The sequence below is a fragment of the Schistocerca nitens genome, chromosome 3, assembly GCF_023898315.1.
Source record: "Schistocerca nitens isolate TAMUIC-IGC-003100 chromosome 3, iqSchNite1.1, whole genome shotgun sequence".
NCBI classification, from domain to species: Eukaryota; Metazoa; Arthropoda; class Insecta; order Orthoptera; family Acrididae; genus Schistocerca; species Schistocerca nitens.
Window position 1 is genome coordinate 346,456,375 of NC_064616.1, and position 24,346 is coordinate 346,480,720.

Below are 24,346 nucleotides of genomic sequence, written 5' to 3' on the forward strand. Positions count from 1 at the left end.
AGAGAATAGAAGCTTTTGAAATGTGGTGACACAGAAGAATGCTAAGATTAGATGGGTAGATCACATAACTAATGAGGAGGTACTGAAAAGAATTGGGGAGAAAAGAAACTTGTGGCACAACCTGACTAGGAGAGGGCATCAGTTGATAGTACACATTCTGAGACATCAAAGGATCACCAACTTAGTATTGGAGAGAAGCCTGGAGGGTAAAAATCATAGAGGGAGACCAAGAGATGAATACAAAGGAAGAACGATAGGATTTTATGTCCTGGATATATTAGAGACTGAGCACAAGCTCGGGCTGTGTCAAAGATGGGGAAGGAAATCGGCCATGCTCTTTCAAAGGAACCATCCTGGCATCTGCCTGGAATGATTTAGGGAAATGACAGAAAACCTAAATCTGGGTGGCCAGACAGGGTTTGAACCGTTGTCCTCCCAAATGCGAGTCCAGTGTGCTAACCACTGCACCATCTTGCTTAGTAAAAGATGAATACAGTAGGCAGGTTCAAAAGGAATGTAAGTTGCAGTAGTTATTCAGAGATGACGAGGCTTTCACAGGATAGAGGAGCATGGGGAGCTGCACCAAACCAGTCTTTGAACTGAAGACCACAACAACAGTGTCAACTGGCATAACTGAAGTTGAAGAAAATGTTATAGATGATGTCAGAGGTTTTTTTATTATATATTTTTATTAGAAAAACTGTAAAATCTGTGACAGCATTTTAGCGTTGTATTTTCATGACTAATACTGTCCTTAATGCAAAAGTTGGTTTGAAGATCACAGTGCTTTACTAGACATGGTCCTATTGGCAGTGGTACACCCATGCCTTCGTCTAACTTTTGAATTAACTTATTCTTTACAAATATCATGTATAGTTTGGCCTAATCTTTACTGTGGACTTTAAGCAATGATGAAACTTAGCATATTTCATATATTCCAGAGGTGTAATAAACAATAAGTGACAGAAAAAAAACCTAGAAAAATCACAGATAGAACCTCCAAGCTTTAGATTTGTTGTCTAACACCCATGAAGACACACACATACTGCATTAAATGAGATGTAAAATGCAATGAAGCAGCTTCCTAGGACTCCAGTGATGCATCCAGAAGAAAACTTTTGCCAAGGGGAAGAATAGAAATCCTAGAAGCAGTTATATTTCCCTAGTCACATCAGAGCAAAGAAAATTCATTTAATTATTTGTAAACTGATGTGAACTGAATATTAGGATTCACTGTTGTAACAAGGGATACAACATCAAAGTTCTATAAGATTTTATAACAGAGATGGATGGACTTCAAGACCACCACCTTTAGTTTTTCACTCAAAATATTCCACCAAATTAATAATACCAATGCAGTACCACACCAAAGGTCAGACTTGTCTGTCCTTCTATTTGAATCATAATACTTTTTGAAATGTCTTCTAATATCTTACAAATTTCCAAGTACCTAGCCACATTATCACTTCCAGCTTTCACACAGTAAGTCAGGAACTTCTTCAAGTGCATGTGCTGCATATGGATCCCCATCTTTAAAAACTTTTTGTGGGGATCTGCTGATTGTCTGTGGCCATTGTTTACATCAACCATTGACTGGTTCTGCTGTTTTATTTTTTATTTAAAACAAAAAGAAGAAAGGTACCAATGATCACTGTACATTTGGATAATATTACTGGTACCTCAGCCACATGCACTGTTTTGCACATATTCAATCAATTATGTTCTTTGTTTTCCTTAGAGCAAGACTTAGCACCCATCCTTAAACAACTGCTGTTGTGCCAGTGAGTGACAGCTAGTCCACCTTGTCCCATGTGTTACAAAATGGAAAAAAGTTTAACTAGTTATCATGCATGCAGTGCTGTTTATGCTTGAGACAAATCCCTGATGAAAGCCACACTACTTCATTTCTATATCATCCAGTGAAGTGAAACAGTGCTTAAGATGCAGAAATGCATTCAAGTGTAGTGCAACTGAAATTAAGTGTGAACATCCCTGCACTGTTTGGTTGTGATGCACAAGTGGTGACCATCCATCCTCTTTCTACATGTGCTAATGACAATAGCATGTTAACATCAATAATTCCTGATGCTTCTTTCAAGAAAGGAAAGGAAGATTAAGGCATAATATTCAGTCAAGTATGAGGTCATTACAGATTGAGCATAAATTTGGACTGGAGACAAGGATGGGAAATGGAATTTGCAGTGTCCTTTCAAAGGAACTGTACAGGCCTTTGCCTCAATCAGTTTACGGAGATCATAGGAAACCTAAATTTAGATGGATAGACAGGTATTTGAATCCTATTTAACCAAATGGAAGTCCAATGTTTTAACTGCAATGTCATCTTACTTCATGCAGTTTCACTGATTCGTGCCCCAAATGCTGCTGTGCCGTTGCACTCTTCCCTATTCCAAAATGGAACATATCAGCAACTTTCTCAATTAACTTCCTCTCTAAAATGCCATGTTTGCTCCATGTGACACAGGTGAGCTCATTCTCATACTCGTAGCAGGCAATTGTCATAATGTTCTGGTACATCAGTGTAGGGTGTGCACTAAATAGCTAGGGCCGTACCTGCACAGACAGCGCAGTAAGCAAGTGCATAATGGCAGTGGTGGGGGTTCCATTGTGAATGGCCACAGCATGGTAGGGAAGTTGCAGTCTGACAGCTGAAGCCTAAGCATATCTCACATAACTTGTAAACTACAGCTAACATATCTGCAAATGATCCTATTGACAGGTTATGTCAGTACAATCAATAATTCGACAAACATAGATGTTCAAAGCCAGTAGTTGCTCAGTGGAGTACTGAAAAAGAAATACTTGCAGAAACAAAGGATCAACCAAAGAAAAACAAATCTGACATCACACTTCCAGAAGAAAATTTTGTAAAACAAAAAAGGATAGTAAAAATGTAGTGCAGCAACCTCACTTACAGCAGTACTGAAAATGTAAAATTAAGAATATGTGCCATGTGAAAATTGTGTGTCAGTCCCCTGACAACCCATTTGTCAATATTACCTAAAAGTAAAATTTTCTTTTCCTTTTCCACATCTTCCCGAACTACTCAAGCTGCGAGAGATAGTTGTAGTAATTTTCCACTCCTTCTTTAATCTCTTCATTGTGTAACAGGAATAGATAGTGGTTCTTTCAGGCCTCTTGAGCACAGTTTTAATGAGATTTTTGCTTCCTTGTTTGACTCATCTGATAAAAAATTTTTATAGGCACTGCATACAATCATGTCACATGCCTGATTAGGAAAAACTTTCCTTTCATCTATGGTGTGTAAAGACAGCAACAAGAACACTTTAAGTGCACTGGTTGTTAGGTGACAGTCAACTGAGAAGGCCACCCCTCTGGAACAACTGGATGGAACTGCCCAGCGTTCAGGACGAGGATGTATTTCTACAAAGGGGACAATTTATTTTGTGCTACCTCTACAACAATTTGACAAAAACTATATATAAGAGCCATCAATAAGCCTTAAAACGCAAATATTTCTGGAATAGATTTGTCCGTTGTTGTCAGTTTTACACAACACGCGGTCAACCTGAGGTACAACATAATTTCATTCCGAAAGTTAAATACTTTTCAGAGTGTTCAGTGCTATACATAGAGGTAATTAAGTTATGTGTTATAGGCCACACAATATATCTTGTACAGTCAAATATTAAATCAAAATGGAATTAAACAGGCTACAGCATTTATGTGTCTTAAATCTTACTGTCAGTGAGCTACAATTGTTTGGATAGTGAAATCACATATGAAACTCCCATTGCATTGTGATATTAAAGGTTCAGTACAGAGTCACATACACATTCCATGTCCAGGGAGCTAGCTAGCACATTTTTTCTTAGGTGATCGCTCACAGGCATACTTACAGATTCAATTAGATGAGGAGACAAGGCAGTTTATGGCAACCATTTCTTCCTTTAGATGGTACATGTGCCAGCATTGTTCCTTTGGAGTTGCTACCCATCCATCAACTTTCGACATATTCCTGTAAGAAGTGACATAACACATTTCATACTACAAGCACTTCTCACTACTTGCATGCATCATCAAGATGTGAAAAGCAATCAGTAGTACACATATCAAAGAAGGATGAGACTTATGTAATGCAATAGGTATCCCATTTGCCATGACTGTTTCTTCCACTATGGTCAACTATTCAGTTGAAGAGTGGTTTCGCGTTCTGCATTACATCTACTATTGACTCTTCTACAAATGTGACTAACATTGTTGTTTGGTTTTTGCAAACAAAGGAATATATTTCAACAGAAATTCACCATAGGTTAACTTTTTTTCAGGAATGGAATTAGCTGCTCATAGAACTTTAGAAGGATAATAGAAAGAGGATGGCTGATTACTGCCAATCATGAGAGGTAGTCATATCATCTAGCAACTGTTTTGTTGCTGTGGAAGAGATTTACAAATAGAGAGATTTACATAGGATAGTTAGACCCACCCTTATTGATTTGCATGATGAATGTGGCTAAGGATGGAAGGCAATGGGGAGTAAAGACACCACACAGTGAATTCAAGATTTTCTAGACAGGGATTTCTGAACTAAAAAAGTATTTCCCAATATTTCTTTGTTGCCCTGCAGCACTGTTTCAGAGACTCTTGGAAACTGAAAAACTTTGTGTATGATTGATACTCCAGTCTGCCATATCTCAGCCATATTTTTTTTCAGTAACGTAATTAGCTGCTCGTAGAGCTCTAGAAAGATCAGAGAAAGAGCATGTCTGATTACTGCTAATAATATGCGATAATCATATCATCTATCAACTGTTTTGTTATTATGGAAGAGATTTACAAATTTTATTATTCTCTTTTATAAAAGTGTATCTCCTGGTTCAGGTTTTTACTATGTTTTTGACACTGATGCATGCCATTTGTCTCATGGTTATGCTTTCACTTATTCTGTAAGTGTTATGACATTTTATTGAAGAAATATGCTTTCATTTCTTGATTATGTTTAACTTTTGGAAACTAGTATATTAATCAGAACAGGTGGGGCTAAGGTGGATAAAACTTTGAAATATTAACTCTAAAATAAAGGTCAGTAATCACCATTAAAGTTACAGGTTTTCAAGAATGACACTGTGGTTGGTACTTTTTTTAACGTGAAGTATTGTTTGTTGTCATAGGATGTTTGGTGGTCGTTGACACAGATACATGCTAGTCCTGAGTCTTCTGACTTCTGTTGATTAAAGACAGGGTGCATTGAAGTAAATGAGGAGTGCTACAGTCAGTATAACACTACTCAGTGGAATATTAGGAAGAACTTTGCTTTCCTATTAGTGACTGTGTCCTTTGCAGATGATGACTATAACAACTATTGTAAGACAACATCTCAATCATTTTTGCAGTTTTTTTCCAGCCCTCAGTAATATAAATTGCTGATTGCTTACTTTTGTATGCATTATCTGAGGTGTTACAAATATCAGAGACGAGTCTGTAAATACATTTTTCAAAAATTAGCAATTTTAAAGTCATATTATTCCTTATTGTTATTTTGTGTTGTTTTGAGTGTCAATGGTGAGGTAGTAATTAGTCAGACATAATTCGTATGTCTTAAAAAAATAATTATACAGTGAAACTTCCTGGCACATTAAAACTGTGTACCGAACTGAGACTTGAACTCAGGACCTTTGCCTTTCGCGGGCAAGTGCTCCACCATCTGAGCTACCCACACACTACTCACACCCTGTCCTCACAGCTTTACTTCTGCCAGTACCTCATCTCCTACCTTCCAAGAGCACTTGCCATGAAAGGCAAAGGTCCTGAGATCGAGTCTCGGTCTGTCACACAGTTTTAATCTGCCAGGAAGTTTCATATCAGTGCACACTCTGCTGCAGAGTGAAAAACTCATTCTGGAAACATCTCCCAGGCTGTGGCTAAGACATGTCTCCACAGTACCCTTTTTTCCAGGCGTGCTAGTTCTGCAAGTTTCGCAGGAGAGCTTCTGTGAAGTATGGAAGGTAGGAGACAAGGTATTGGTAGAAGTAAAGCAGTGAGGACAGGGTGTGAGTAGTGCTTAGGTAGCTCAGATGGTAGAGCATTTGCTCGCGAAAGGCAAAGGTCCTGAGTTCAAGTCTCAGTCTGGCACACAGTTTTAATCTACCCGGAAGTTTTATATCAGTGCACACTCTGCTGCAGAGTGAAAATCTCATTCTGGTAATTATATAGTGTTGCATTTAGTGAAACAGAAATACAGATACCATTAAAATACAGTGCAATCCGTTAGCTTATATTGTTGACAATAAGCACTGTGTTCAAAATGTCATATTTTCCCACATAATCAAGCTGCTAAAAACATATCAGATTAACTGAAGGAGTAAGACCTGTCATTTACACTCATAAGCACTTGAATACTGATAAATACTGTATTTGAAAGGCAGCATGCCCATAACCACTGCAAGTGGAACAGTTCAGCATGATTCATGACTCGAATGTCATCAGACCATGAACTGGCATGATGTAAAACACGCAATATCAGTGTCTTTAATCATGGGAAGATTGTGGATGAATATAATGCATGGGTAATCATTTGTGTAATTTGGCATCAACTGAGCTTTTCATGAGCCACTGTGTCAATGATGTACAAGAAGTATCTTTATTATTGCAAACCACTGACCACTGCTGTGGGCAACAACATTTTGATGATGGGAATTGCAATTGGGCATTGACTATCCCAGAATGTAACAGGGGACAGACAGGCCAGAGTAAAGCAAATCTCTCACCAATTAAGCACTGTTCAATATAACAAGAACTTCAACTTTCTACACTATATTTGCAATCTGCAGATGTGGGATGGTGGAAAACTAAAAGCCACATGGATGGTTCTTGAGACTGTGTTAAGTGATGATGACATATGTGAGATCAATGGGCAGGAAGTACATAATGAAATTTTGATCTTAGCACTCATTTTTCCTGCTCAAAGTTCTCCAAAAGCTCATTATCTTGTATTTATAAAAGGCAATTTTATTCCCATTTTCCCAATACCTTTTCTCTGACTTTACCTACATCTGTAGCTAGTGGTGAAAGAAGATTTTCAAAACTCAAAACATACCTTAGGTCAAGCCGTTCTCAAGAATGATTGTGTAAACTGTCAACTTTAGCCAGTGAAAACTATACCTTGAAGTCAATCAATTCAGATTCTATTTTGAAAGATTTTGCTATGTTGCAGGTTAGGAAATACACTCCTGGAAATTGAAATAAGAACACCGTGAATTCATTGTCCCAGGAAGGGGCAACTTTATTGACACATTCCTGGGGTCAGATACATCACATGATCACACTGACAGAACCACAGGCACATAGACACAGGCAACAGAGCATGCACAATGTCGGCACTAGTACAGTGTATATCCACCTTTCGCAGCAATGCAGGCTGCTATTCTCCCATGGAGACGATCATAGAGATGCTGGATGTAGTCCTGTGGAACGGCTTGCCATGCCATTCCCACCTGGCGCCTCAGTTGGACCAGCGTTCGTGCTGGACGTGCAGACCGCGTGAGACGACGCTTCATCCAGTCCCAAACATGCTCAATGGGGGACAGATCCGGAGATCGTGCTGGCCAGGGTAGTTGACTTACACCTTCTAGAGCACGTTGGGTGGCACGGGATACATGCGGACGTGCATTGTCCTGTTGGAACAGCAAGTTCCCTTGCCGGTCTAGGAATGGTAGAACGATGGGTTCGATGACGGTTTGGATGTACCGTGCACTATTCAGTGTCCCCTCGACGATCACCAGTGGTGTACGGCCAGTGTAGGAGATTGCTCCCCTCACCATGATGCCGGGTGTTGGCCCTGTGTGCCTCGGTCGTATGCAGTCCTGATTGTGGCGCTCACCTGCACGGCGCCAAACACGCATACGACCATCATTGGCACCAAGGCAGAAGCGACTCTCATCGCTGAAGACGACACGTCTCCATTCGTCCCTCCATTCACGCCTGTCGCGACACCACTGGAGGCGGGCTGCACGATGTTGGGGCGTGAGCGGAAGACGGCCTAACGGTGTGCGGGACCGTAGCCCAGCTTCATGGAGACAGTTGCGAATGGTCCTCGCCGATACCCCAGGAGCAACAGTGTCCCTAATTTGCTGGGAAGTGGCGGTGCGGTCCCCTACGGCACTGCGTAGGATCCTACGGTCTTGGCGTGCATCCGTGCGTCGCTGCGGTCCGGTCCCAGGTCGACGGGCACGTGCACCTTCCGCCGACCACTGGCGACAACATCGATGTACTGTGGAGACCTCACGCCCCACGTGTTGAGCAATTCGGCGGTACGTCCACCCGGCCTCCCGCATGCCCACTATACGCCCTCGCTCAAAGTCCGTCAACTGCACATACGGTTCACGTCCACGCTGTCGCGGCATGCTACCAGTGTTAAAGACTGCGATGGAGCTCCGTATGCCACGGCAAACTGGCTGACACTGACGGCGGCGGTGCACAAATGCTGCGCAGCTAGCGCCATTCGACGGCCAACACCGCGGTTCCTGGTGTGTCCGCTGTGCCGTGCGTGTGATCATTGCTTGTACAGCCCTCTCGCAGTGTCCGGAGCAAGTATGGTGGGTCTGACACACCGGTGTCAATGTGTTCTTTTTTCCATTTCCAGGAGTGCATATCCCAGAGAAAAGCTGTCAGCACATATACTAAACAACTGCAAGAATTACACATGATTTTATTAATAGAATCACACACATACCGGTATTTGTGTTTTCCTTTTCACTTGTGTACTGTACATAAAATAATGGCAATGTTTATCAGTTTTGCAATATTTTCATGGAGATTTTATAAAATTTAATTAGGTACTTAGCCTTGAGTTCTCTTCAAATATAACATATACCTTTGCAGTTAAACAGCTTCTTATATTTAACATGTGAACATACAATTATGTGATTTTTTTAAAAATTTCTTTTCCACGCTTTCCTGTGGACAGCAGAATAATTTAGCGAAATTGAAAAGTTCCATTATTGAAGTAACAAGGCAGAAATTTTAAATTTTCGTTTTTTTCATTCATTTTAACAGACAGAACAATGTTGTTGGTCTAGTTCTTTCTGTTTTCATTAAAAGATATCAGGAATTACCTCAAATTGCAATTACTGTTTTCTTTTAGTAATTAGCACTGGAATAAGATTTTGAAATTTATTTCTGGGGTATTTTTGTGGTGGGGATGTTTGCATATTGTGAAATGAGGCGCCTGATATGCCTGCTATAGCCTCTCATCAACAAATGATAAAGAAGCCTACTATCTGCTCATGCGCATCCCCTTTGTTCACCTGCAGCATCTCGCACGTGATCAATTCCTTCAGCAAGCCAGTACACTATCCCATCACTCCCACGATGAGTTCAAATTGTTTGAGTAGCACTCCATGGGCATTAAGAGCTTTTGTGATCACCCACAGCATCTAACCTCAACCTTACTGGCTCTATCTGGGACTTCACTGGGTGAGATGTGCGCACTTTGGAGCTAGATCTGTGTAATTTTTTTTTTTTTTAATTTGGCGATTGAGCAGTCTAATGCGTTTGTCTATGCCCCTTGCTAATTTCCAGGAAGAACTGCTTTTGCTCCATTATTAGTAACGTCGCCAGATATTTTTCTTATACCCTCCTAAAGGTGCCTGCTCACGTTCAGGATTTACTGATAATACTAGTTTGTCAAATCTTCAATATACTGTAGCGACCTCACACCATCAATAACATTGACTGAAATCGTCAGTTGACAACGTGGTCTTAGAAAATGTCGGAATACCCAAAAGAAAGCGTGTGTTGCAATTATATTGGCTATAGTTGGCAAGCAACAGAAGACAGCGAAAAAGTGGAAATGGGTCCGAGAATGGTTGAAAACAAGGAGCGGTTGGCCACACGTTAATTTACTGATAATCAGAATCATGCACCCGAAAGATTTCATACTTTTTTCCGATGAGTGCTGTACCGTACCGATACAAGTTATTAATGTTGAAACGAGATAAAACAGAGAAGCTGTCACGTTAATGAGGAAGGCAAACGCAGTCAACGAGAGATTAAGAGTAACTTTGACATTTCTGGCAACATGTAGGTCATTCGAATACTCGAAGTCTATTTCTGTAATATCAGCAAACACAACTATTAAAATTCTATGGAAATCTGTGAAGCAATTATGTCCGCCTAGCAGGGATACGTCCAGCTAACTGACATAAGACTTTTTTTTTTACGTTTTGTAATAATTGCTGAAATTTACAAGTATTTCGCAAACCTCTTACAAGTCAATACATATATACGATGTGTTTTTCTAAGCGGAAGCGTTTTTCCAAACTGCTATGTAATTCACCAACCTATACTATCCTAAAGTAAGCAGTGTCATAGAGAATCCTCTGTTGACCACCTTAAGTGGTATATGCAATGAATACCCTCGCATAAGTCTATTAAAAGTGTGATATGTTAAAAGACCACTTGAAAAATTGAATCTGACGTATGACATGAACAAAGGCGAATCGAAAACAAACAGTACACACTAACGTCGTGTGGCTGATGTTGGAAGCTGACATCATCTGAATGTTGAATATTGTGAAACTGTCAATACTTGACCGCACACGTTCAGTATGTACTGCCAATACTGAGAATATTTTGAAAGCCATCAACACTACTCGTCCACAAACATTTGTGAGGGATCCTTAAGACAAATGTTTTCTGTCAAAAGTGAAAATACCAACTAAGTTCTCGTCCCACTAAGAATAGAAGTTCTTAGACTCGGTTATGACTGTCACGTAGGAATAAAGTCTGCACTTGGTCAATTACTTTGCCATGTAGGCTCTCCGAGCATGGTTTGCTGTCCAGTGCGTTGCTGGACCTCTCATTACACATCCTCATATACTGTATGACAGCTAGCGAATGCGATTTTCGGGAGCGGAGAAATATTCAGGCATGCGCGTGGAAAACGTGATCCAGTCCATCTTAAAGGGCATATGACTTTGTTCGCGCAAATTCTGAGAATTATATTCAGTGAGAATTTTTGCATTATGGACATGTACATGGCGGAGATACAGAGAGACAGAAATTGTCGGTGACATGCCTCGCACAGGCCGCCCAAGGGCTACTACTGCAGTGGATGACCGCTACCTGGGGATTATGGCTCGGAGGAACCCTGACAGCAACGCTACCATGTTGAATAATGCTTTTCGTGCAGCCACAGGACGTCGTGTTACGATTCAAACTGTGCGCAAATAGGCTGCCTGATGCGCAACTTCACTCCCAACGTCCATGGCGAGGTCCATCTTCGCAACCACGACACCATACAGCGCAGTACAAATGGGCCCAACAACATGCCGAATGGACCACTCAGGATTGATATCACGCTCTCTTCACTGATGAGTGTCGCATATGCCTTCAACCAGACAATCGTCGGAGACGTGTTTGGACGCAATCCAGTTAGGCTGAACGCCTTAGACACACTGTCCAGCGAGTGCAGCATGGTGGACGTTCCCTGATGTTTTGGGGTGGCATTATGTGGGGCCGACGTATGCCGCTGGCGGTCATGGAAGGCGCCGTAACGGCAGTACAATATGTTAATGCCATCCTCCGACCGACAGTGCAACCATATAGGCAGCATATTGGCGAGACATTCGTCTTCATGGACGACAATTCGCGTGCCCATCTTGTGAATGACTTCCTTCAGGATAACTACATCGCTCGACTAGAATGGCCAACATGTTCTCCAGACATGAACCCTATCGAATATGCCTAGGATAGGTTGAAAAGGGCTGTTTATGGACGACGTGACCCACCAATCACTCTGAGGGATCTACGCCGAATCGCCATTGAGGAGTGGGACGATCTGGACCAACAGTGCCTTGATGAACTTGTGGATAGTATGCAACGACAAATACAGGCATGCATCAATGCAAGAGGACTTGCTACTGGGTATTAGATGTACCGGTGTGTACAGCAATCTGGACCACCACTTCTGAGGGTCTCGCTGCATGGTGGTACAACATGCAATATGTGGTTTTCATGAGAAATAAAAAGGGCGGAAATGATGTTTACGTTGATCTCTATTCCAATTTTCTGTACAGGTTCCGGAACTCTCGGAACCGAGGTGATGAAAAACTTTTTTGCCACGCAAAGCAACAAGGAGTGCAAGCCCCCTCCATGGAAAAAACACGACCACACCATAACACCGCCGCTCCCGAATTTTACTGTTGGCACTACACACGCTGGCAGAGGACGTTCAGTGGGCATTCGCCGTACCCACACCCTGCCATCGGATCGCCACATTGTGTACCGTGATTCGTCACTCCACAAAACGTTTTTCCACTGTTCAATCATCCAATGTTTACTCTCCTTACACCAAGCGAGGCGTCGTTTGGCATTTACTGGCGTGATGTGTGGCTTATGAGCAGCCGCTCGACCATAAAATCCAAGTTATCTCACCTCCCGCCTAGCTGCCATAGTACTTGCAGTGGATCCTGATACAATTTGGAATTCCTGTGTTATGGACTGGATAGATGTCTGTCTATTGCACATTATGAGCCTCTGCAACTGTCGGCAGTCTCTGACAGTCAACAAACGAGGTCGGCCTGTACGCTTTTGTGCTGTACGTGTCCCTTCACGTTTCCACTTCACTATCACATCGGGAACAGTGGACCTATGGATGTTTAGGAGTGTAGAAATGTCGCGTACAAATGTATGACACAAGTGACACCCAATCACCTGACCACGTTCAAAGTCCGTGATTTCCTCGGAGCGCTCCGTTCTGCTCTCTCACGATGTCTATTGACTACTGAGGTCGCTGATATCGAGTACCTGGCAATAGTTGGCAGAACAATGCACCTAATATGAAAAACATATGTTTTTGGGGGTGTCCGGATACTTTTGATCACATAGTGTATGTAATCTGGCTGATGGCCTGTGATAATTCTTGTTTCGTCAGTTTTGTTTATGAAAAGAGTCGCTCGGCTTCGTCTAATCTAATGTATCATCAAATGATGTAAGAAGTGAGTACGTTTACTTCACAAATACTTTTCTATTGATATTTTATTATGTTTGTAAAAATAATTTTGTAGCTTGTTGTATACATTTTTAGGGCCCACTACTTCTGAAGAAGATATTTTTACAAATATCGAAAACTAGTTCAGGGGCCAGTAAACCTTTATTTGCAACTGGCTGGCTGATTTTTCAACCACATCACCGAAGGTAGTTCAGACGCTAATTGCACTACAATGGCGATTGCTTGCATAGAATGGTCATATGTCTCTGGATACGCATGCCCTTTTATGGTCATTCTATGCAATTATGATCGTTATTGTCATGTAGAATCCGAACTCAAGTACTAGTTACAAGAGCAGTCGTCAACGAGAAGTAATGCTTCACACTGAAAATACCACCTCAGGGACAATCAAATAAAAACGAGGCAGGTAGAAAAAAAGTAAGTGAACTTTGTTATTTCAAAAGTAATCGCCATAACCGTTAATACATTTATTCCATTGTGAGACAAGACAGTCCACGCCGTCATGGAAAATGTTTGCGGTTGCCTACGGAATTATGATTGCACCTAGGCGCGCATCTCTTCATCCGATGCAAATCGACGGCCACGAATGTTTTTGTTCAGAGCTCCAAAATTATGGAAATCGAATGCGAAGAGATGGAGACTGTATGAAGGATGTGTAAGGGTTTCCCATCGAAAACTTCTGCTGCGCAGTCAAAACAGGCTGCCAACAAAATGCCCAACAACATGAAGTCAAGGTTGTTTCGAATACGCTGCATAAATTTCTCTGAGAAGCCCTTACTCATCCTCCATACAGTGACAATCTCTCTCCATGCGATTTCCATAATTTTGGCGTCCTGAAAAAAGGCATTCGTGGTTGTCGATTTTCTTCGGACGCAGAGGTGCCTGCTTGGGTGCAATCATGTTTCACCAGGCAAACGTGCACATTTTTCCACGAATACATTGACCATCTTGTCTCGCAGTGGGATAATGTATTAAGAGTTATGGCGGCTACTATTGAAACAATAAACAATTTACTTTTTTTTCATCTGCCTCGTTTCCATTTGACTGCCTCTTATATAATGACGGAAAGAAATAATTAATGTAGAGTAATGAAATTTTTGGAATACATTTTTCTAGGTACCATATTTAAGTGATTGACGTTTCAAGCTCACAGATTAATGTAAGCAAGAGATAAGGCATTGCAAATGTGAAATACCGGTACATTAATAACCGGTGAAATCTCTAGAATGTTGAATGCAAACGTGCATGTATAATGTCGTACATGCGCCGGATGTCCGTTTGTGGGATGGAGTTCCATGTCTGTTGCGTTTGGTCGGTCAATACAGGGATGGTTAATGCTGGTTGTGGATGACGCTGCAGTTGTCGTTCGATGATGCCCCATATATGCTCGACTGGAGACAGAGCTACTGATCGAGCAGGACAAGGCAACATGTCGACACTCCGTAGTACATGTTGGGTTACAACAGCGGTATGTGAGCGAGCGTTATCCTGTTGGAAAACACTCGCTGGAATGCTGCTCACGAATGGCAACACAACAGGTCCAGTCCCCAGACTGACGTACAAATTTGCCGCCAGGGTGCGTTTGGGATAGCCGCGAGAGTGCTCCTGCTGTCGTACACAATCGCACCACAAACCGTAACCCCAAGTGTAGGTCCAGTGTGTTAGGACACAGACGGGTTGGTTGTGGGCGCTCACCTGGCTTCCTCCTAGCCAACACACGGCCATCACTGGTACTGACGCAGAACTGGGTTTCAATCAGAAAACACAACAGACCTCCATTCCACACTCCGATGAGCTCTCGCTTGATACCACTGAAGTCGCAAACGGCGTTGGTTTGGGATTACTGGAATGCACGCTACAGGGCGTCTGGCTCGGAGTTGTCCTTTAGGTAACCGATTTGTAACTGTTCGTTGTGTCACTGCGGCTTCAACTGCTGCTCAAATTGCTGCTGCAGACGCAGATCGATGCGCCAGAGCCATACGCTGAACACGACAGTCTTCCCTCTCGGTAGTGCCACTCGGCCGTTCTGGAGTTAGGGGGTGGGGGTGGGGGTGGGGGGTCCAAATGGTTCGAATGGCTCTGAGCACTATGGGACTTCACATCTGTGGTCATCAGTCCCCTAGAACTTAGAACTACTTAAACCTAACTAACCTAAGGACATCGCACACATCCATGCCCGAGGCAGGATTCGAACCTGCGACGTAGCGGTCACGCGGTTCCAGACTGAAGCGCCTAGAACCGCACGGTCATAACGGCCGGCAGTTGGGGGGGGGGGGGGAGGGGTTGGGTTGTTTAGGGGAGGAGACCAAACAGCGAGGTCATAGGTCTCATAGGATTAGGGAAGGAGGGGTAAGGAAAATGGCCGTGCCCTTTCAAAGGAACTATCCCGGCATTTGCCTGGAGCGATTTTTAGGGAAATCATGGTCGTCCGGATCCCGGTCTTCTTGCGACCATACCCTCCTATGACCATCGCTATCAGCAATCATGTATAGTGGCTACATTTCTGCCTTGTCTTTCAGCAATATCGCGGAAGGAACATCCAGCTTCTCGTAATCCTATTACACGACCTCGTTCAAATTAAGTGAGCTGTTGATAACAGTGTCTTCTTCTTAAACTATTTCTCGACTAACATCAACTTGCTACGTCCAGTCTCAAATGTTACTAACTCTCACGGTCGTTACAGCGCGTATTTAAAGCAAACTACTAGCGCCACTCTTGTGCGACTGGCGTGAAATTTTAATAGATATCGTCTTTGAGATGTAGAAACACTGTAAGTAGGCTGTATAGGTTTTTATGTCGGTAACGCCACGTAGCGCTCTGTATGAAAATCGCTGGCTGTGCTGTGTGCGGTATGTGGCTGGTTGGCATTGTTGGAATATTCGCTATTGTAGTGTTGGGCAATTGGATGTGAACAGCGCGTAGCGTTGCGCAATTGGAGGTGAGACGCCAGCAGTGGTGGATGTGGGGAGAGAGATGGCAGAATTTTGAGAGCGGACGATCTGGACGTGTGTCCATCAGAAAGAGTAAATTTGTAATACTGGATACATGATACATTGTTTGTTCTCTATCAAAATCTTTCATTTGCTAACTATGCCTATCAGTAGTTAGTGCCTTCAGTAGTTAGAATCCTTTATTTAGCTGGAAGTATTGGCGCTCGCTGTATTGCAGTAGTTCGAGTAACGAAGATTTTTGTGAGGTAAGTGATTCATGAAAGGTATAGGTTATTGTTAGTCAGGGCCATTATTTTGTAGGGATTATTGAAAGTCAGATTGCGTTGCGCTAAAAATATTGTGTGTAAGTTTAGTGTTGATCAGAATAAGTAAAGAGAGAAATGTCTGAGTACGTTCAGTTTTGCTCATCTGTTTGAAAATCAAATAACGTAAGGGGTTAACCAGTGCAGTAATTCATTAATTTTTCTAAGGTTCAAATGGTTCAAATGGCTCTGAGCACTATGGGACTCAACTGCTGTGGTCATCAGTCCCCTAGAACTTAGAACTACTTAAACCTAACTAACCTAAGGACATCACACACATCCATGCCCGAGGCAGGATTCGAACCTGCGACCGTAGCAGTCGCACGGTTCCGGACTGCGCGCCTAGAACCGCGAGACCACCGCGGCCGGCTTTTTTCTAAGGGGATGTTTCAACACGCCTACCAACTTTCATTTCTCTCCCACAACTAATTCTTGGTCCTGGAATTTCTTTCCGTTCGCGTATACAGAATTTTCTAATGAATTAAAATATTCTGTAAATAATTCCCAGCATTTTCTGTAAGTCACAAATTTCAAATGATAAAGGATAGTAGAAGGCGGGAATGATACCGCTGACCAGTAGTTCTCCAGCCAGTGACTTAACCGCTACACTACCTTATGAATGACCGGGAAAGAGTCGAGAGCCTGGCCCTAAGGAGGACGCATGCTGACCTACAAGATGGGAGGCCACATTCCACGCACCAGGACCGGCCCTGTCGAGGAGGGACTCGTCCGCTGCCTCTAGCGGAAACAGCATATTCGTGACGTAAGGCTCTCGGGGACATCGCCGCCTGCAGACCACGGTATCGCCAACGAGAGCCACGTATAATCTTCTCTGCTGAAAAGCGAGCACCGCTTGTGATGGAAAAGTGTCCTTTACCGAAAGAACGCTACGACTGCCACACAAGACAATTGAAAATCAGTTTCCAGGCTGGCACAGCAGAATACTGTGCGGTGATTTACGTTGATTCTGTTCGTAAGCCTTCCTTCCGTTTGTTATATCTGCCATAAATTCTCTAGTCGACATAATGTCAACGCATTTGGTGGAAATTTAACCGTAACGGGAGTTTCCACGCACTGCGTTGCCATTGATCCGGAAGGCGCCCTGTGGAAGGCCGGTAGAACTTTCTGTAACTTCTTGTTACGTAGCTGCCTGGAGAGAGTGGGCATTGGCCTACTCGCTCTTCAGTTTGAGTACATATCTTAGCATCGTCTGGAACAACGAACAGTCATTCCACAAGCTCATGCTGCACTTAGCTCGCGACTTCGCTACCCAAGAGCTTCGCGATATCGCGAGGTCACGACACCCAAGGACAGAATACGATGCACCGCGAGCCATTTCTGCAGACCGTCACTCAGAGACGTGACAGGCACTTCGCAACAAGACACTCTAATCACCAATAAGAGAACATGAAACATCCAGAGAAATCCCTCCCCTAGGAAGTGTTATAGCCCCCCCCCCCCCCCAATTGTTCCTGATCTATATTAACGACATAGGAGACAATCTGAGTAACCCTCTTAGATTGTTTGCACATGAGCTGTCATTTACCGTCTTGTAAAGTCATCCGATGACCAAAACGAATTTCAAAATGATTTAGATAAGATATTTGCATGGTGCGAATAAAGAAAAGTGTGAAGTTATTCACATGAGTACTAAAAGAAATTCGCTAAATTTCGATTACGCCATAAGGCACACAAACCTGAAGGCTGTACATTCAATTAAATACTTAGGGATTACGATTACAAATAACCTAAATTCGAACGATCACATAGATAATGTCGTGGGTGAAGCAAACCAAAGACTGCGATTCATTGGCAGAACAGTTAAAAGGTGCAACAGGTCTACTAAAGAGACTGCTTACACCGCGCTCGTCCCCCCTATTCTGGAGTATTGCTGTGCGGTGTGGGATCCGCATCAGGTGAGACTGACGGATGACATCGAAAAAGTTCAAAGAAGGGCAGCTCGTTTTGTATTATCGCGAAATAGGGGAGATAGTGCCACAGACATGATACGTGACTTGGAGTAGCAATCATTATAACAAACGCGTTTTTCGTTGCGATGGGATCTTCTCGTGAAATTTCAATAGTCAGTTTTCTCCTCCGATTGCGAAAACATTCTATTGGCACCCACCTGCATAGGGAGAAATGATAATCACCATAAAATAAGAGAAATCAGGGTTCGCACAGAAAAAATTAAGTGATCGTTACCTTGCGCGCCGTTCGAGAGTGGAACGGTAGAGAGACAGCTTGAAGGTGGTTCTTTGAACCCTGTGCCAGACACTTTATTGTGAATCGCAGAGTAATCACGTAGATGTAGATGAATCCCTCATCTATCTGCCGATGCGAAGGAAGAGTCAAAATGCTTACGTATAGGAGCAGTCACGGCACTTTGCCTCAATAATCTCGTAGTACGCGTGTTACCACCCACAACAGGACCGCACATTTTGCCTTCGTAACAAACATAAAATGAAGCAGGCAAAAGGGAACACAGACGTATAAAACATGAGATTCACAGACAATGAAAATCAGGAATGGGTACAGAAGAAATGGAAAGCTTCATCACATTACCTTCCATTAGGAAAGTGAAATGCGCTCCACGACTGTGATATTAACTTTCAAAGTGGTATAGAGCAGCAATCAATCGTCGTTTCCGTTCTAGCTTCATTATATGAATTACATTAACTGTGACAAGAGTGTGAACAACAGGTGTAGACATACTATGGCATATATAACAATTTCGAAAGACTGAATTGATAATGGCTAGCTACTAACCGAAATCTGGATTTGCTCTAATAAAGCTAGAACGGAAACGACGACTGCGTGCTTCTCTTTACCCTTTTGAAAATGGAAAGCTGTTGAAGCACGTATGAGTATGGGAAAGAAAGACGTCTTATACAGGAAAACTGAAGAGACGTTTGGAGAAAATACAAACACCTGTATGAATATTAAGAACTCAGATGGCAAGCCAATACTAAGCAAAGAAGGGAAAGCTGAAAGGAATGCTTGGAAGAGATGTACAAAGGAAACGAAGCCAATATTATAGAAAGGGAAGAGGGAGTAGATGATGTCCATAAGAAGGGTAATATGACACTGCGAGAAGAATTTTACGGATCACTTAAAAGTCCAAACATGTGTCCTAGAGTAGACGACATTCCTTCAGAGTTTTGAAGATCCTTATGAGAGCCAGTCATTACAAAACTATTCCACTTGATACGCAAGTCACTTAGGATAAATGAAATGCCCCAGATTTCACAAAGAATGTATTAATTCCATTTCCAAATAAGGCAGGCGATGATAGGTGTGCGCATTACTGCACCCTCAATTTAATACGGGGAGCGAAAGGCTATCTACAACTCGTACAGGAGCCAGACTGTAGTTAGAAGAATGGGAGAACATGGCAAGGAAGAAGTAGTTATGACTGGGATGAGAGAGAGTTGTAGCCTATCCCCTATATTATTCAGTATGTACATTTAGCAAGCTATGAAGGAAACCAAGGAGAAATTTGTAAAGGGAATTATAGTTCACGGAAAATACATACTAACTTTGAGCTTTTTGTAATTCTGGATTAGGAAAAGAGTTGAGAGTGTAGCTGCTACACGTGATTGCCATCCTCTCTATGAAGTAGTTCAAGTGCTATAATGAGAGTATGTCTCGTTCCCGAGGAAGACCTGAACGTCTTCTCAAGACATCCCAGACATGCTCTGTTGGATTCAGATCCTGAGATCTTGCTGGCCGGCCTATACATTGGATATCTTCACCTGCGATAAATTATCCACTAGCGCAGTTCAGTGCGGATTGGCATGAAAAAGTAGCCTGGAACAAGCACTCCACTGAAAAGTTGCAGATGTCGTTTGAGCTCTCATCTCTGTAGCTGCGAGAGTTAACAGTATTTCTCGGACTATTAATGAAGATTTGAAACTCCCTACACGCATCTAACACGATTCTCAGAAGGTTCGAGCACAGAGTACACTGTTGCTAGAGTTCCTCCCCATCATCCCCGATCACCACTCCCGTTTTACCATGCACTGCTGCCAGATACCTCACAAAGGCCAACTGCCCAATGTATAAAATCGTGGGAAATTAAAATTTTGGCAGGAAATTAAAAAATATCACAATTGTACTACAGGTTTTCCCCCATTCCTAGGACATCATTGTGGAAGTAGGGCGTCATCCTAAGTATAAATTGGTGGGAAATTCAAACATCCAAAATGGCGCATTGTTATGTTGGTATTCAAGATGGCTGACCTCTCGGAGATGGTTCTGAAGCCGAAAAAGTCTGCTTGGGTACTATGCTTGTAAGACTCACCACAAAAATATTTATGTGTGGGAGGCATAATGGCCATGATGGAAGCTATAGTCACTGCCTGCATTGTTGCCAGATTTCCTGGTTTTTCCCCTGAGACAAAGGATGTTTGTTTCCCCTGCGGGTCCATGCCTGCCTGTTAGAAGAACGATACTGGTCTAAGACTGAAGATGTTTTTCATCCTACTAGTAGTACCCAATCTAATGACCTACTTTCAGCTACGTGAAAAGCAATTGTCTCTGTTTGTACTGCCTCGAACCATACTCGCATTCAAAACCTGGTGTAAGCAGTGTAATTTGTGGGTACACACTGAATGTGCTGGAGTAAGCCACAGAACAAAAAACTTTATTTGTTCTGTCTTCAAATAGATACGATTTTTACAAAAACGGCAGTAATTTTGTTGCTTTATGGATTCACAGTGGCAGGATCGTGGCCTATTGAAGCTACGGTTCACCTACGTCAACATCAATGCTCCGCAAGCCCACTGAGTCCATTCCCTGTTCCATTCGCAAATGGCACGTGGCAAGAATGACTGTCGGTAAACTGTATTAGCTGCAATTTCTCGATTGTTCTTGTTGTGGTCATTTTTCGAGACGTATGTAGGGGGAAGTAAACCTGGTATGGGTCCCAGAGTGATGAACAATAGCCAAAAACTGGCCGAACAAGTGTTTTTTAAGTCGCTTTTTTCCTGAATGTGTTACATTTCCTTAAGATTCTTGCTATGAATCTAATTCTCTCATCTCCTTTTCCTACCATGCGGTTTTTGTGGTCATTCCATTGAATGTCGCTCCAGGTGATTACTCTCAGATATTTTACGGTAGATACTGTTTCCATGAATTAGTCATCAATGATGTAGTTGTATAGCGGTGGATTTCTTCTCCTACGGACGCGCAGTATGATACATTTATTTAGGTTCACGGTCTTCTACTAGATCATTTACATACTTTGTAAACAGTAACGGTCCTATCAAACTTCCTTGGGGACACACGAAATTACCTTTGCATCTGCTGATTTTGTTCCGTTAAGAGGGACGTGTTGACTTCTATCTGTAAGGACGTCTTCAACACAGTCGCAATTCTGGTCCGATCCTCGGTAAGCTCGTATTTTTTTCATTAAACGGCCGTGAGCGACAGTTTAAAATGCCTTCCTGAAGTCGAGGAACACGGCGTCAACCAGAGCTACGATATCTACAGCGCTGTCGATCTCATAGAGGAAGAGAGTGGGTTGAATTTCGCAAGGTTTCTGTTTGCGGAATCCACGTCAGTTGTTATGGAGGAGATTTTCGTCTTCCAAAAACGTCATAATACGTGAGCATAAAACATATTCCACACTTCTACAACAAATTGACGACAGCGATATATGCCTATAATTATGTGCATCTGCCCTGCTACTCTGCGCTTTTTTCCTGTCACTAGGTATCCTTCATTGCTCCAAAGACCTACGATAAACTGCTGCTACTAAAGTGCGCGTCATTTATGTTGGCGGCCGAGTTTAGGTTCGTTCTGCGCATCTGACGTCACAAAACACAGTCAGCCGATGAACAGAGAACGACGTTGCCACATCTCGACTGCAGTGCATAGCATGGACGAGTGTCTTCAGTTTTAGAAACGTTCAGTCATAAATAAAGTAATAGAACAAAAGCAATGTCTTGATAGCAGACATTCTTTTATAGAAAGTTTGGAAAAAGCATTCTTTATACCAATTGCTCCATATTCTATTAATTAATTAAACCAAACAAGCAATAAGACTCCTAATTCAGGCGATAGCAAGGAAAGGTGTTTGTATCACTCTAACGAACCACTTTTTCGCAATAAAGAACAGCAGTAATTGTTTATTTCCTATTGTACTTCGACGAAGCGTGAATAATTCATAGTTACACCAACAGTTTTTGTCGGTATTTTGCATGACGTGTTATAGCCCTTATGAGGGGCTGTAGTCAGACGAGGTGCGTTGGCGTAACGGTTAAGGTGTCGTGCTGCTATGCAAAAGGTTACGAGTTCAAACCTTGTACGGTGCTTAATATTTTCATTATTTAAAAACAATATCGTAGTGCCTTACTTCGCAAATTATATTCGTTTGAATGCAATTTTTGGAAATTTCTAGTGCTTTATCTCTTCATTAACCTTTTCGCTGCTGCAGACACGTGCTCCCCACATTCTGCGCTGTGCGCGATTTTGTCATCACTGCACTGCTCGCCTGTGCAGACACATGGTGTTCCACTGCTTTGACACACTTATCATTCGATTTCACAAAAACTATTTGGCCCAAAAATTTGATTTTTACACATCTTCTTGACTGATACCTTCCCCCCATAAATGACTTAATTTTGTTTCGATGCTCAACGCAGTTATTATGCAGCATTAAATGTAGTAAACCATTGCACGAAATTTTGAAGAGTTTGCAGAGGTAGAAGTCCACAGCGTATACTTTCCGTATGGTCGATTTTAGTTGCCACAATGTTGAGAATGAAATGTGGACAAGATACCTAAATTTCATATAAAATTTACTGTATAACAATATCTCATTTAATTTAAGTACCACATAGGTGTCGTTTGTAATATTGAGAAATATTCCGTCTTTCGCGACTGTAATAAAAGTATTATTTACACCGGACGCGTTTGGCTTTATTTTAAAGCACTTCAATCAAGGAAATACACAATGGTACTCATGTTCTCTTTCTTGTTTTTGTTCCACAGTCGCAGTTTTACCAATGGTACTGAAATATATTCCTCTTCTGCAACTGTAATAAGGGACTTATTTAGACCAGACGCGTTTCTCTCTTTTGAAGCATCTTCAGTGGACAGTATTTTGTCTCCTGCATTGCCAAGTCACCTTTCGTAGTTTTGTGCTGCGGTAACACAATATTCAACGTTTGTGTTGGCAGATCAGTGTTTTAGCAAATAAATGATGTTTGTGTGTGCCACACACAAAAATTATATTTGACATAGCTCAGAGCACTTCACTGATAGACGGTATATTCAAGTCCTAATGTTTTTGTAAGTCCACAGTTTTGTTTAATGTATTTTGTCTACTTCCTTTTGATTGATTGAAGTGCTTTAAAATAAAGCCAAACGTGCTCAGTGTAAATAAAACTTTTGTTACAGTCGTGAAAGACGGAATATTTCTCAATATTACATACGACACCTATGTGGTACTTAAATGAGCTATTGTTATACAGTAAATTTTATATGAAATTTAGGTATCTTGTCCACATTTCATTCTCAACATTGTGGCAACTAAAATCGACCATACGGAAAGTATACTCTATGGACTTTTACCTCTGCAAACTCCTCAAAATTTCGTGCAATGGTTTACTATATTTAATGCTGCATAATAACTGCGTTGAACATCGAAACAAAATTAAGTCATTTATGGGGGGAAGGTATCAGTCAAGAAGATGTGTAAAAATCAAATTTTTGGGCCAAATAGTTTTTGTGGAATCGATTGATAAGAGTGTCAAAGCAGTCGGAACACGATGTGTCTGCACAGGCGAGCAGTGCAGTGACAAAATCGCGCACAGCGCGGAATGCAGGGAGCACGTCTTTGTAGCAGCGAAAGGGTTAATGCGGCCGTGGTGGCTGTACTTCATGAACTGCGCGCTCCCCCCTACACGTAAGCTTGCGAACTATGCTATACTATGGCGCTGCTTCTATTGGCGCGTGCGTCGTGTGCAACTGGCAACGCAGCAATCTCCCGCGTCTGGGCGGGCATGCGCGAGCCGCCAAGATAAAAGAATTGAACTATAGGGGAGCAAGTTCAAAAAGAGAACATTTTCAAATCTCAATAAATTATATTCATAAAA

At 42.2% G+C, this 24,346-nt stretch overlaps 1 protein-coding gene across 1 annotated transcript in view; it reads right to left on the reverse strand.

Annotated features, from left to right (window-relative positions):
* Positions 1 to 24,346, reverse strand: part of LOC126248298 (RNA-binding protein 12-like) — a 97,184-nt gene that overhangs the window by 31,705 nt on the left and 41,133 nt on the right. The window contains exon 2 of the mRNA XM_049949164.1: positions 3,879 to 3,997. The gene's annotated coding sequence lies outside the window, so the exon portion shown is untranslated. The remainder of the gene's footprint in view (positions 1 to 3,878; positions 3,998 to 24,346) is intronic.